The following is a 13948-nucleotide window of genomic DNA, read 5'->3' as shown; positions in this document are numbered from 1 at the left end:
GTAGGCTGCAGCTTGTTGCTTCTTTCAAAGATTCTGGTTTCATTTCTTTTTCTTAAGTTCCTGCACTGCTTCTTGGAAAAAAGTTCAGAGTGTGAATCTCTGCTCACTATTTTATCTTTCCAAATGGGAAACACATGTTAACACTACCTCTAATCTGCCATCTTTAAAATTGTTTTAGTAAATGAGTCCCATGTTATTCATCTGTTGATGGATACTTAGGTTGCTTCCAAATCTTGGCTATTGTGATCAGTGCTGCAACAAACATAGGGGTGCAGATACTGTTTTGATACACCAATTTCTCTTCTTTTGGGTATATACCCAGCAGTGGGACTGCTGGATCATATGGTAGCAATGTGTTTTTAGTTTTTTGAAGAACATTCAAACTGTTCCCCACGGTAATTGTACTACTTTACATTCCCACCAACAGGGTAGGGAGGGTTCCTTTTCCTCCACATCTTCACCAGCATTTGTTATTGCCTGTCTTTTGGATGAAAGCCATTTTAACTGAAGTGAGATGATATCTCATTGTAGTTTTGATTTGCATTTCTCTGATGTTTAGTGATGTTGTACACCTTTTTATACAACTGTTTGTCATTTATGTCTTCTTTTAAGTAAATGTCTATTCAGAATTTTTGCCCATTTTTAAATTGGATATTTAGACTTTTTCCTATAGCATTGTTTGAGCTCCTTATATATTCTGGTTATTAATCCCTTGTGAGATGAACCGTTTGCAAATATTTTCTCCCATTCTGTGGGTTGCCTCCTTGTTTCCTTCGATAATAAAGGCACAAAAGATTTGAACAAATACTTCACAAAAAAAGATTTATGGGTGGCAAATAGCACAGGAAAAGATATGGGAAAACTGACTGGGACGCTCAATATTCTGCTCTCATATTTCCAGCCATTTCCCCACCTTACCAGAGACTTTAACAGTGGCAAGTGCTCACAATACTCCTGAGGTTGAGGTGCATTCACGAAGCTCTGATGGTCAGGCTGAGCTGGCTGGGGAGGCGGTCCTGCCACACAGTTGCCAGTCCCTTCACTCCCAGAGCCTGTGTGCTTACGACAATGTGCTCATCTCTTGGACCAGATGGCGTGAGGTTAGGCTCTTCCAAGGTGATCCTAGGCTGGCTGTGGACGCAGTGAGGATTAGCTTGCTTTGGTTTCTTTGTAGTGATTTCTACCTACTCATGGTTGTTTATGTCACAGGAAAACCTGGAAAACTTAAAATGAATAGAGAGAAGGGGTCTCTGGTCAAGAGTAGAGGATCACAATGATTCTCAGGTTGTTATCACCTAGAAAACTCAGCTAGAAATGTCTGTTTTGCATGGATATGTCACTCGTTTCTAACCTGCCTCTGACCTGGACTGGAATCAAGGGCGGAAAACATAACATTCTGTGACAGTGAGCACCAACAGGGAAATGTCAAGAGAAAAGAACCCACGTAAATAGTGACACAATTTTCTCAGATTAGGCAGTTTGGGGGAACTTAGTGGAATTCTGACAGAACGATTGGGTGTAAATGCACATATGGCTCCAACATTGCATTTCTCATTCGCACCTTTGTGCCATCTCCCAGAAACAGGCAGCGTAACTGTAATCTCCTAATAAATACATGTTTTTCTGGTATTGCAATCCTTCAGTTAGATGCTGCACCTTATCCATTCAACCTGAATTCCATTTGCTGGTTGTATTTGTAGGTGGCACACTATTGAAATGCAAAGAGGCTTTTCCAAATATAACCCTATGCAATTGCTTTCTTTCACCCCTCAGGTTAGTGGAAACTTATTTTGCTTTCTCTGGAACTTGAGGTTGGTTTTGCTTTCTTTTACTTTGTCTTTCAGGAAGGAAGCCAAGAAATTTTAAATGGTACACATTTAAGACCCAAGATTACCAGTCTAGCAGCAGCTCTGCCTGATTCTCTGCGTGTTACACATTTGACAATTATCTCCCTTTATGGATTAGAAAAAGCACATCCCTCTCAGCAAGTGGTTCAGTGAAACTTCCATTAGTGAAAGAGGCACTTTGTCACAGGAGCAGAAGTGTTCATGCTACAGTGGAAAGGAAAAGATGCGTAACTTCTCATATTAAAACAGAGGCTTGCTTTAAATGGTAAGGAAAGAAGAGGATGTAGAGAAACTGGAACCCTTCTGAACTGTTAGGAACGTAAAATGGTGCAGCTACTATGGAAGAGTATGGTGGTCTCTCAAAAAACAAAAAATAGAACTACCGTGTGATCCAGCAATCCCTCTTCTGGGAGCATATCCAGAAGAACTGAAAAAAGGACCTAGAAGAAATATACATATCCTCCATGTTACTGTGGCATTATAATAGCCAAGAGGTGGAAATAATCCCATGTCTATTGACAGATGAACAGATAAACAAAATGTAGTGTACGCACGCAATGGAATATTATTCAGCCTTAAAAAGGAATGAAGTTTGGATACATGCTACAACATGGATAAATCTTGAGGACATATGCTAAGCGAAATAAGCCAGTCACAAAAAGGCAAATACTGTATGATTCCATTTATAAGAGGCATATAAATTAGTTGAATTCATAGAGACATATGAAGTAGGATGGTGGTTGCTGGGGACTAGTTTTGTAATGGGTAGAGAGTTTACTTGCAAGATTAAAAAATTCTGGACCTCTATTTTAACAATAATGTGAATATATTTAACACTGCTGAACCACACACTTTAAAATGACTAAGATGGTAAATTTCATGTTATGTGTTTTGTGGAGTTTTTATTTCTAGAAGTCAAGGAAAAAAGAAATGATTTGCTTGCGTTTTGTTCTTCCCATATTGACAATCAATAGTCACTCACTCCATGAGTAACTTCAAAGAAACAGGTATCTCTGAGCTTACAGCTCCAAGCACCTAAAACTGTAAAGAATCCTCAAAGAAGATTAAACAGTTCTATGTTCTCCGAACAAAGCTTCCAACTTCTAGGGCATTGAGGGTGCTAAAGTCTATATACAACAGGCTTGTCTCATACAATTGTATCATCGCATCTTTTTTTGTTTTTGTTTCCACGTTCCATTTTGTATGTATTTGGTAGAGTTCTTCCCTGGAGAAGAAGCTGAGTATCCCATAAATTTCCTGGTCACACTTATGTGACAAATCTTGCAGTTATTCTAAATTTCAGCATAGTCTTTATAAATTGTAAGCCCAGTACCCTGTAATGAAAACTATGAATGTGATTTAAAATGGAGGCATCCCCCAGTGCCAAACTTGGGTCAGCCCCAAGTAGAAAGCAGAGGGGATAATAGTTTCTCTCTCCCCTCCTAGAGCTATTCTACTTATCTCGCCTCAGCTGCTAAGCCCAGTTCGTCATGCCTTCCAGGCTTGCTGTTGCTAATGTATAACTAATTAAGCACTTTTTAATGAAAAAAATAGCCAAGCTAGGAGCAAGACAATGATTTACGTCACTTTGTAGCCTGGAGAGGCAGTGGTGGATAAGACCCTAGATTTGGAATCAGGCTGCTTAGCTTTGAATCCTGACTACAATTTAACTATGTGATCTTGGACATATTAACTAATTTCTCCACATCCTCAGTTTTCCCATCTGTAGAATGGGCATAATAACAATAGTACTGTATCCATTGGGTCCAGCTAGAAAAGTAGAACCAGTAGCAAACATAGTTTTAAAAACATGTATTAATCGGAACTGGCTTATGCTGTGTGGCTGGCCAAAAAAGTACAAAATCCAGTCACAAAAAGTGAAGTTGCTGTCCTGTCCATGGAATTCTGCCTTTAACCCCCATGTCTCTCTCTGAAGCCTGAGCCCTGCCCTTAAGGTCTATCCAGATAATCTAGGATATTTCCATTACTTAAGGTCAACTAACTATGAACTTTAATTACATCTTTAAAAAATACTTTCAAGGCAACAGATGACTGTTTTTTTCCTTTTAAAATTTACAAATAAAAATAGGAACAACATGTTCTGAAATATGACACATTGTGGTATGGCTCAGCTGAGCTAACTGACATATGTATTACCTCATATTATTTATTGTTTTTGTGGTGAGAACACTTAAAATCTACTCTCATCGATTTTTAAAGAATGCATTGCTATTAACTGTAGTCACCATGCTGTACCATAGATCTCTTTAACCTACTTTTCTTTCCAAACTGAAATTTGTATCCTTTGACCAACACCTCCCTAACTCTCTCCCAGTCCCCGGCCTCTGGTGACCACCACTTTATTCTTCTACATAGATGAGTTCAATGTTTTTAGAATCCACATGTGAGATTTAGAATACTGCATGTGAGATCATGTGATATTTGCCTTTCTGTGTCTGGTTTATTTTAGTTTGTCTTCTAGTTTCATTCATATTGTTGCAAACTAAAGGATTTTTTTTTTCTTTTTAAAGGCAGAATAGTATTCTATCTTGTATATATACCACATTTTCTTTATCCTGTCATCCACTGATGGGCACTTAGGCTGATTCTATATCTTGGCTATTGTAAATCACGCTGCAAAAAATGGGAGTGCAGATATTTCTTTGACATACAGATTTTATTCCCTTTAGATATATACCCAGCAGTGGGATTGCTACATCACAGGGTAGTTCTAGTTTTAATTTTTGGAGAAACCTCCATACTGTTTTCCATGATGGCTGTGCTAATTTACATTCCCACCAACAGTGTACATGGGTTCCCTTTTCTTCACAGTTTCACCAGTACTTTTGTTTTCTTGATAATAACGACTCTAACAGGTGTGAAGTAATCTTTGTGGTTTTACATTGCATTTACTGATGATTAGTGATGCTGAGTGATTTCTCACATAACCGGTCACTTGTATGTCTGTCTTTGAGAAACTTCTATTTAGGTCCTTTGTACATTTTTAATAGGGTTATTCTCTTACAATTGAGGATATTTTTTATTAGTTCCTTATATTTTTTGGATATTTACTCCTTATCGGATGTATAGTTTGTGAATATTTTCTTCCATTCTTTAGGTCGTCTCTTCACTTTTATTTCCTTTGCTGTACGGGAGCTTTTTAGTTTGGCATAATCCCGTTTGTCTACTTTTGCTTTAATTGCCTATGATTTGGGGGTTGTATCCAAAAGACTCAATGCCCAGCCCAATCTCATAGAGCTTTTCCTCTGTTTTCTCATAGTTTTCTATAGTTTCTAGGCCTTATGTTTAAGTCTTTAGTTCATTTGCAGATTTTTTTATATGCTATGAGATGAGGTCTAATTTTATTCTGCACATGGACATCTAGTTTTCCCAACACTATTTATTTAAGAGACTGTCCTTTCCCCGTTACGTGTTCTTGGCAACTTTGTTTTAAAAAATTGACTATAAATGTGTGGGTTTATTTCTGCGTTCTGTATTCTGTTCTGTTGGTGTATGTACCTATTTTTATGCCAGTATCATGCTGTTTTGATTGCTGTATGTCTACAGAATATTTTGAAGTTAGAGAGAGTGATGGCTCCAGCTTTGTTCTTTTTGCTCAAGATTGCCTTGGCTACTCAGGATCTTTTGTGGTTCCATACAAATTTTAGGGTATTTTTTTTTCTATTTCTGTGAGAAATGTCATTGGAATTCTGATAGAGATGGTGTTGAACCTGTATTTCACTTTAGGTAGTATGGACATTTTAATAATCTTCCAATCCATGAACACACATCTATTTCTTTTTCAATTTCTTTCATCAACATTTTATAGTTTTCAATGTATAGGTCTTTTTCTTTCTTGACTAAATTTATTCCTAAGTGTTTTTTTTTTTTTTTTTTTGTAGCTGTTATAAATTGGATTAGGTTCTTGATTTAATTTTTGAATAGTTGTTACTGTATAAAAAAGCTACTGATTTTTATATGTTGATTTTGTATCCTGAAACTACTAAATTTGTTCTAAAAGTTTTTTGTGGAGTTAGGGTTTTCTATATGTAAGATGATGTCATCTATAAACAGATACAGTCTACCTTGTTTTTAAAGTTTTTTTGTAATGTTCTTGTCTGGTTATGGTACCCACATAATGCTGCCCTCATAAAATACAGAAGTATTTCCTCTCCTTTGATTCTTTGGATTCTTTGGAAGAGTTTGAGGAGGATTTGTTTTAGTTCTTCAAATGTTTGGAAATGAAAAGTGAAGCCATCAGATTCTGAGCTTTTCTTTGATGGGAGACTTTTCATTACTGATTCAGTGTCCTTATTATTGATCTGTTCACATGTTCCATTTCTTTATGATTCAGTCCTGTAAGGCTTTATGTGTCTAGGAATTTATATGTTTCTTCCAGATTATTTAATTAATTTTTTTATTATACTTTAAGTTCTGGGATACATGTGCAGACCATGCAGGTTTGTTACATAGGTATACACATGCCATAGTGGTTTGCTGCATCCATCAACCCATCATCTACATTAGGTATTTCTCCTAATGTTATCCTCCCCTACCCCCCTACACCCTGATAGGCCCCAGTATGTGATGTTTCTCTCCCTGTGTCCACGTGTTCTCATTGTTCAAGTCCCACTTACGAGTGAGAACATGCGGTGTTTGGTTTTCTGTTCCTGTGTTAGTTTGCTGAGAATGATTTCCAGCTTCATCTACGTCTCTGCAAAGGACATGAACTCATTCTTTTTTATGGCTGCACAGTATTCCATCGTGTATATGTGCCACATTTTCTTTATGCAGTCTATCATTGATGGGCATTTGGGTTGGTTCCAAGTCTTTGCTATTGTGAACAGTGCTGCAATAAACATATATGTGCATTTGTCTTTATAGTAGAATGATTTATAATCCTTTGTGTATGTACCAAGTAATGGGATTGCTGGGTCAAATGGTATTTCTGGATCTAGATCCTTGAGGAATCACCACACTGTCTTTCTTCATGCTAAAAACTCTCAATAAACTAGGTATTGATAGAACATATCTCAAAATAACAGCTATTTGTGACAAACCCAAAGCCAATATCATACTGAATGGGCAAAAACTGGAAGCATTCCCTTTGAAAACAGGCACAAGACAAGGATGCTGTCTCTCACCACTCCTATTCAACATAGTGTTGGAAGGGCAATCAGGCAGGAGAAAGAAATAAAGTGTATTCAAATAGGAAAAGAGGAAGTTGATTTGTCTTTGTTTGAAGATGACATGATTTTATATTTAGAAAATCCCATCATCTCAGTCTAAAATCTTAAGCTGACAAGCAACTTCAGCAAAGTCTCAGTATACAAAATCAATGTGCAAAAATCAAGCATTCCTACACACCAATAATAGACAAACAGCCAAGTCATGAGTGAACTCCCATTCACAACTGCTACAAAGAGAATAAAATACCTAGGAATACAACTTACAAGGAGTGTGAAGGACCTCTTCAAGGAGAACTGCAAACCACTACTCAAGGAAATAAGGAGGACACAAACGGATGGAAAAACATTCCACGCTCATGGATAAGAAGAATCAATATTGTGAAAATGGCCATACTGCCCAAGGTAATTTATAGATTCAATCCCAATCAAGCTACCACTGACTTGCTTCACAGAATTAGAAAAAAAAAAAAAAAACTACTTTAAATTTCACATGGAACCAAAAAAGAGCCCGTATAGCCAAGACAATCCTAAGCAAAAAGAACAAAGCAGGAGGCATCATGCTACCTGACTTCAAACTATACTACAAAGCTACAGTAACCAAAACAGCATGGTACTGGTACCAAAACAGATATATAGATCAATGAAACAGAACAGAGGCCTCAGAAATAACGCCACACATCTACAACCAGCTGATCTTTGACAAACCTGACAAAAACAAGCAGTGGGGAAACGATTCCCTATTTAATAAATGGTGTTGAGAAAACTGGCTATCCATATGCAGAAAACTGAAACTGGGCCCTTTCCTTACACCTTATACAAAAATTAACTCAAGATGGATTAAAGACTTAAATATAAGACCTAAAGGCATAAAAACCTTAGAAGAAAACGTAGGCAATACCGTTCAGGGCATAGGCATGGGCAAAGACTTCATGACTAAAACACCAAAAGCAATGGCAACAGAAGCCAAAATTGGCAAATGGGATCTAATTAAAGATCTTCTTTACAGCAAAAGAAGCTATCATCAGAGTGAACAGGCAACCTACAGAATGGAAGAAAACTTGCAATCTATCCATCTGACAAAGGGCTGATATCCAGAATCTAAAGGAACTTAAACAAATTTACAAGAAAAGAAACAAATAACCCCATCAAAAGGTGGGTGAAAGATAGACACTTCTCAAAAGAAGATATTTATGTGGCCAAAATCATATGAAAAACAGCTAATCACTGGTCATTAGAGAAGTGCAAATCAAAACCACAATGAGATACCATCTCACACCAGTTACAATGGCGATCATTAAAATGTCAGGAAACAACAGATGCTGGAGAGGATGTGCAGAAATATGAACGCTTTTACACTGTTGGTTGGAGTGTAAATTAGATTATTTAATTTATTTATGTGTGTTAGTATTCCCTTATTTCTATTTCTGTAGTATTGTAATTTCTCCTTTCATTTCTAGTTTGTTAATTTTGTTTTCATAAAACCAACTTAGTTTCATTGGTCTTTTCTATTGTTTCTCTGAGCTCTATTTATTTCTTCTCTGATCTTCATTTCCTTATATTAACTTTGGACTTAGCTTGTTCTTTGTCTAATTTCTTGAGGTGCAACTTTAGGTTGTTTAAATAAAATCTTTTTTGATGTAGATGTTTATTGCTATAAACTTTCCTCTTGGAATTTCTATTGCTGCATCCTATAAGTTTTGGTATATTGTGTTCCCATTCTTGTTTGTCTCAAGGTAGTTTAATTTTTGTTTTAATTTCTTCATTGGCCCATTGTTTGGTTGCAGTTTAATTTCCATGTATTTGTGAGTTTTCCAAAATTTTTCATGATATTGATTTCTAGTTTTATACCGTTGTGATTGGAAAAACACTTGATATTTCAATCTTCTTTAAGACTTGTTTTGTGGCCTAACATGATCTATCCTGGAGAATGTATCATTTGCACCTGAGAAGAATGTGTTGGATGGAATGTTCTTGTACATGTCTGTTAGTTCCATTTTTTGTAAAGTTTGATTTTTTTTATTGATTTCGTTTGGATGACCTGTCCATGAAAGTGGAGTACTAAAGTCCCCTACAGTTGGATTATAGTCTGTTTCCTTAATATCTATTAATATTTGTTTTATATATATGTACTCTAATGTTAGATGCATATATATTTAAAATTGTTATATCCTCTGAATTGACTCCTAATCACCACAGAATGACCTTCTTTGTATTGCTTTATAGCTTTTTACTTAGTCTATTTAATCTGATGTAACTATGTCTACCTTGATCTCTTGGTTTCTATTCGCATGGAATATCTTTTTCCATCCCTTGAGTTTTAGCATATGTATATCCTTAAGGGTGACATACATGTATATATACACTAAATGTGACACACATATACCTATAGGCAGCATATAGTTGGATCTTGTTTTTTAATCCATTCATCCACTCTTTCAGTTAGAGAATGTAATCCATTTACACTCAAGGTAATTGATAGGTAAGAACTTACTACTGACATTTTATTGTTACCTGGTTGTTTTATAGATTCTTTTTTTACTACCTCTCTTGCTGTCTTCTTTTGTGTTCAGGTGATTTTTCTCAAGCAGTGTGCTTTGATTCCTTACTTTTTACCTTTTTTGTATCCACTATAGATTGTTGCTTTCTAGTTACAATAAGGCTTACAGAAAACATCTTATAGTTATAACAGGCTATTTTAAGCTGATAACAACTTAACTTTGATTGCATAAATAACTCTGCACTTTTACTTCCTCTCCATCCACATTTTGCTGTCACAATTTACATCTTATATTGTGTATCCCTTACCAAATTATTATATCTATTATTTTTAATAGTTTTCTTTTCATCTTCATAATAAAGATATTATTGATTTACATATTATCATTACAGTATTAGAGTACCACGAATTTTACTATGTACTTTTACCAGTCAGTTTAATACTTTAACATGTTTTCATGTTACTAGTGTCCTTTCAGCTTGAATTCCTTTTAGCATGTCTTGTAAGACATGTGATGATAAATTCCTTCACCTTGTTCATCTGGGAAACCCCTTATCTCTCTTTCATTTCTGAAGGACAACTTTATTGCATTTTTGTTTGTGTTTTATAATATGTCTTAGTGTAATCTTGTTTGGATTGAATCTTCTTAGAGATCTTTGGCCTCCCTGTACCTGGATATTTACATTTTCTGCTTTTTTTTTTTTTTTTTAAATCTTTCAACCTCTTTCTTCTTTCTTCTCCTTTTTGAACACCTACAATTTGAATATTAGCTTTTTTGATGGTGTTCCATAAAAAATTCCATAAACTTTCTTCATTCCTTTTCATTTTCTTTCTTCTCTGGCTGTATGTTTTCAAATAGTCTGTCTTTGAGTTCAGATTCTTTCTTACATTGATGAACTCTGTGGTTGATGCTCTCTATTGTATTTTAAATTTCATTCACTATATTTTTCAGTTCTAGAGTGTTTTTGTAAAATATAATCTTACTGCTAAATGGGTAATTTTGGTCTATTTTATTTCATTGAATTGTTTCTGTATATTTTCAGGTGTGCTAACTTTCTTACAATTATTTTGAATTATCTGCCAGGCAACTTATAAATTTCCAGTTCTTTTGGGTCAGCCATTAGGAGATTGTTGTGTTCTTTTGGTGGTGGTATATTTTCTTGGTTTTTCATGTTTCTTGTTGCCTAAATTGATGTCCACACAATTGAAGAAATAAGAACTTACTGCAGTCTTTACAGAATGGCTTTAAGAAAGCTCTTTACCACTTAGCCCATTCAGAGATTCTAGATAGGCTGTGTGGCATGGTTCATAGGCTGGTTTGTTGTTGGAGTCCTTAGGTCAGCTGTCCTGGTCTTGGGTCAGCAGGTGGGTGGGCCTGAAGCCTAGAACCATGGGGGTATATCTGCTAACTGGGTCCATAGAAGTAGGCCTTGAGGCTGGGTCAACAAGTATGCGCCTGTATCCTATGTCTGTGGGGGCTGACCTGGATCCTGGGTCCATAATATCTGACCTGGTGCTGGGGTGGGCCTTGAACCTAAGTCTGTAGGAGCCAGCCAGGTACTGGGACGGACCTCACACCTGGGGTCACTGGGTTGGGCCTGGAGTCTGAACCCATGGGGGTTGTCCTGGCACTGGGGCAGGCCTGAGTCTAAGGGGGTGGGTATGGGTGCTGGCTCTGTAGGAATGGGCCTGGAGCCTTAGTCTGTGGTGGGTGGCCTGGGACTATGCTCTACTGGGGTGGACCTAAACTCAGTCTGCTGAAGGAGACCTAGACCCTGGGCTGCTAGAGTTTGAAGTTCCAGGGACTGGCCTTGCACTGGGCAGGCCTAGAGTCTGTGTCCATGGGTACCAGTCTGATGCCTAAGGCCAGAAGCACAGACTTAGTATGGGGGCTCTAGTGGCTAACTTGGCTCAAGGATAGTCTGGAAATGAGCTGGGCTGGAGCCTGGGGCTATAGGGGCTAGCCTGGTTCTAGGTAAGCCTGGAACCTGTATCTATAGGAACCCAACCTGTAGGCTGAGTCTGCAGGTGGTGGTCTGATGACTAGGACTTCAGGGGCTGTCTTGGTGTTGGGGTGGGCCAGCCTGGTTCTGGTGGCAGTCCAAAGTCTGGGGTCACTGGGGCCAGCTTGGCCCTGAGGTGGCCCTACAGTCTGAGTCCATGGGGGGCTGGCTTGGCACTGTGAAAGGCCTAAAGTCTGGAACTGCTGGGACTGGTGCTGGGGCCTAGGGTCGCTGGGATCAAGCCTGGCAGTGGGACAGGCCCAGAGACTGCATCTAGCAGGCAGGCCTGGTACTGCAGGATCAGATCTGGCACCAGGGTAATCCTGGAGGCTCAGTCCATGGATACTGGCCAAGAGTCTGGGCTCTGGGGGTCAGCCTGTGGCTTTGGGGGTGGCCTGGAGCCTGAGTTTGTGGGGGTTGGCCTGGAACTAGGGTAGGCTTGAAGTTCAGGGCTGCTGAGGTTGACCCAGTGCTGAGGTTGGTTTGGAACCTGTGGCTGCCAGGGTCAGCCTGAAGGTGGGAAAGGCCTGGAGATGAAATTCACAGGGCAGGCCTGAAACTATGGGATCCACCATGGCAACTGGGGTGAACCTGGAAGCTCAGTCCATGGGTACCAGTCTGAAACCTGGGGCTATGGGGACCTACCACTGTTGGTTTTTACTGGGGGGGCCTGGTGTTGGAGTCAATGGCAAAGTTCAGTACTCACCTCATTCTTCTTCCCATACACAGGAGGTTTCTGTCTACATGTTGTGCTGCCTGGGATTGGTGGTGAGAGTAATGTAAAACTGTTCTTCCTGCACTCTTCAATGCATCTTCTCTTATTTCTGTGTTACCTCCAGGTGCTGTAATCTCCTGATTCCTTAGTTCTTGTGAAGGTATGTTTGTGCATGGGTAGTTGTTCAAATTGTGGGGGATAAGCGTGAGAGAGTCCTATTCTGCCATCTTCCTGATGCCAGTCCTCCCAGAATAGCAACTTGGTTGAATAATTGGAGACGAGGCTGGCCAAGTTGACACATCAAAACAACCATCACATATACCTACCTTTTCAGTCACTGAAAGGATTAAGTGATATTTGTAAATTACTTTAGCAGTGTCTGGCACATGGTAAATAATTAATTTTCACTTATTTATATAATAATTATAGTTACACTCATATAATTATAAATATTCCAGTTATATAACCTTGAGCCAATCATGTAACATGATTAATCTTCAATTTCTTCATCTGTAAAATGAGGGCATTGGAATACAAAGTTGCTAATGCATCTTCATGCTCTTAAAGTCTATGGGATTTCTGGCCATGTTTGAGGAATGAAGGCTAAACAAGCCAAAATTGGGAAGAGACATGAACTGGAGTGACACAGAGATAGAAAAAAAGGAAGAGGTCATGGCATAGGTGGAAGAATGACAAAAAAGAAACTTCTAAACTCCACCAAACACCTTGTGAATGCATAGATTGTTCCAGATGTCATCAAATAGAACAGCCTATGTCTATGGTCCTGACTCCTGGGTGCCCTGGTCCAGGACAATTCATGTCAATGGTAATAAGAGCCCAACTTTCCAGCAGGATAGATTTGTTCAGGTAACACTCAGCCAGCACCTACTCTGTGCCAGCCTGGCTTGATGCTGCTGTGATTCTAATTCTTCATTAGCATTAACACTTCCCTCTGATAAACTACTTTTATTCTTCCTTGGCATCATTTCCACAAAAAGTATTCTTTGCAAGAAAGAGCCTCCAGGTTATATGCCAACTTGGGGATGTGGGTACAATTAAGGCAAGCACTCAGTGTTCCCAATTCCACCTTGAAGGTATTAACAACCTTGAAAAATAGTGCCATTTAGTCTTTCAAAACAAAGGTCCTGACATTTCCCCGGTTATGACAAGAAGAAAGGATGCATCAGAAATCAGTGGCTAAAAATGAGTCAAAAAGGGCTCAATCTGCCAAATTGTCCCCCAAGGAAAGTTGAAGTGCTGGGTTTGTAGTGAGCTAAATCCTCAGCAATTCCTCATGTCACAAGGAAAGATGGAAGCTAAGGGAAAGGTGATAGTGGAAGCCTGGAGGAGGAAGGAAAAGGAGCTGCTAGGTATCTGGTTGTTTGGAAAGTCACTACTCAAAAATAAAATGAGACACGATTCTTTCTGATTTCTTAAAGAGAAATATTTTACTTGTGGAATTAAAACTCAAAGTACAAAAACATGAACTACTCTGGGCTGGCTGAGGTTCTGGCAGATGCTCTTATGTAAGCCTCCACTGCTCATGGCTCGGTGATTTCAGAATGGGACCCCAGCTCCCTAGGTTGCCCAGTCTCAGCATAGGTCATATTAACAATAACACATTTCACAGGCTGTGGCTTCACCTTCACACACGGGCATGATCCCTCTTCCTTCTCACTCCTCTAGTTATTTCTGGG

This window comes from Papio anubis, chromosome 5 (genome assembly GCF_008728515.1).
Source record: "Papio anubis isolate 15944 chromosome 5, Panubis1.0, whole genome shotgun sequence".
NCBI lineage: Eukaryota > Metazoa > Chordata > Mammalia > Primates > Cercopithecidae > Papio > Papio anubis.
Note: the sequence above shows the minus strand (reverse complement) of the source record.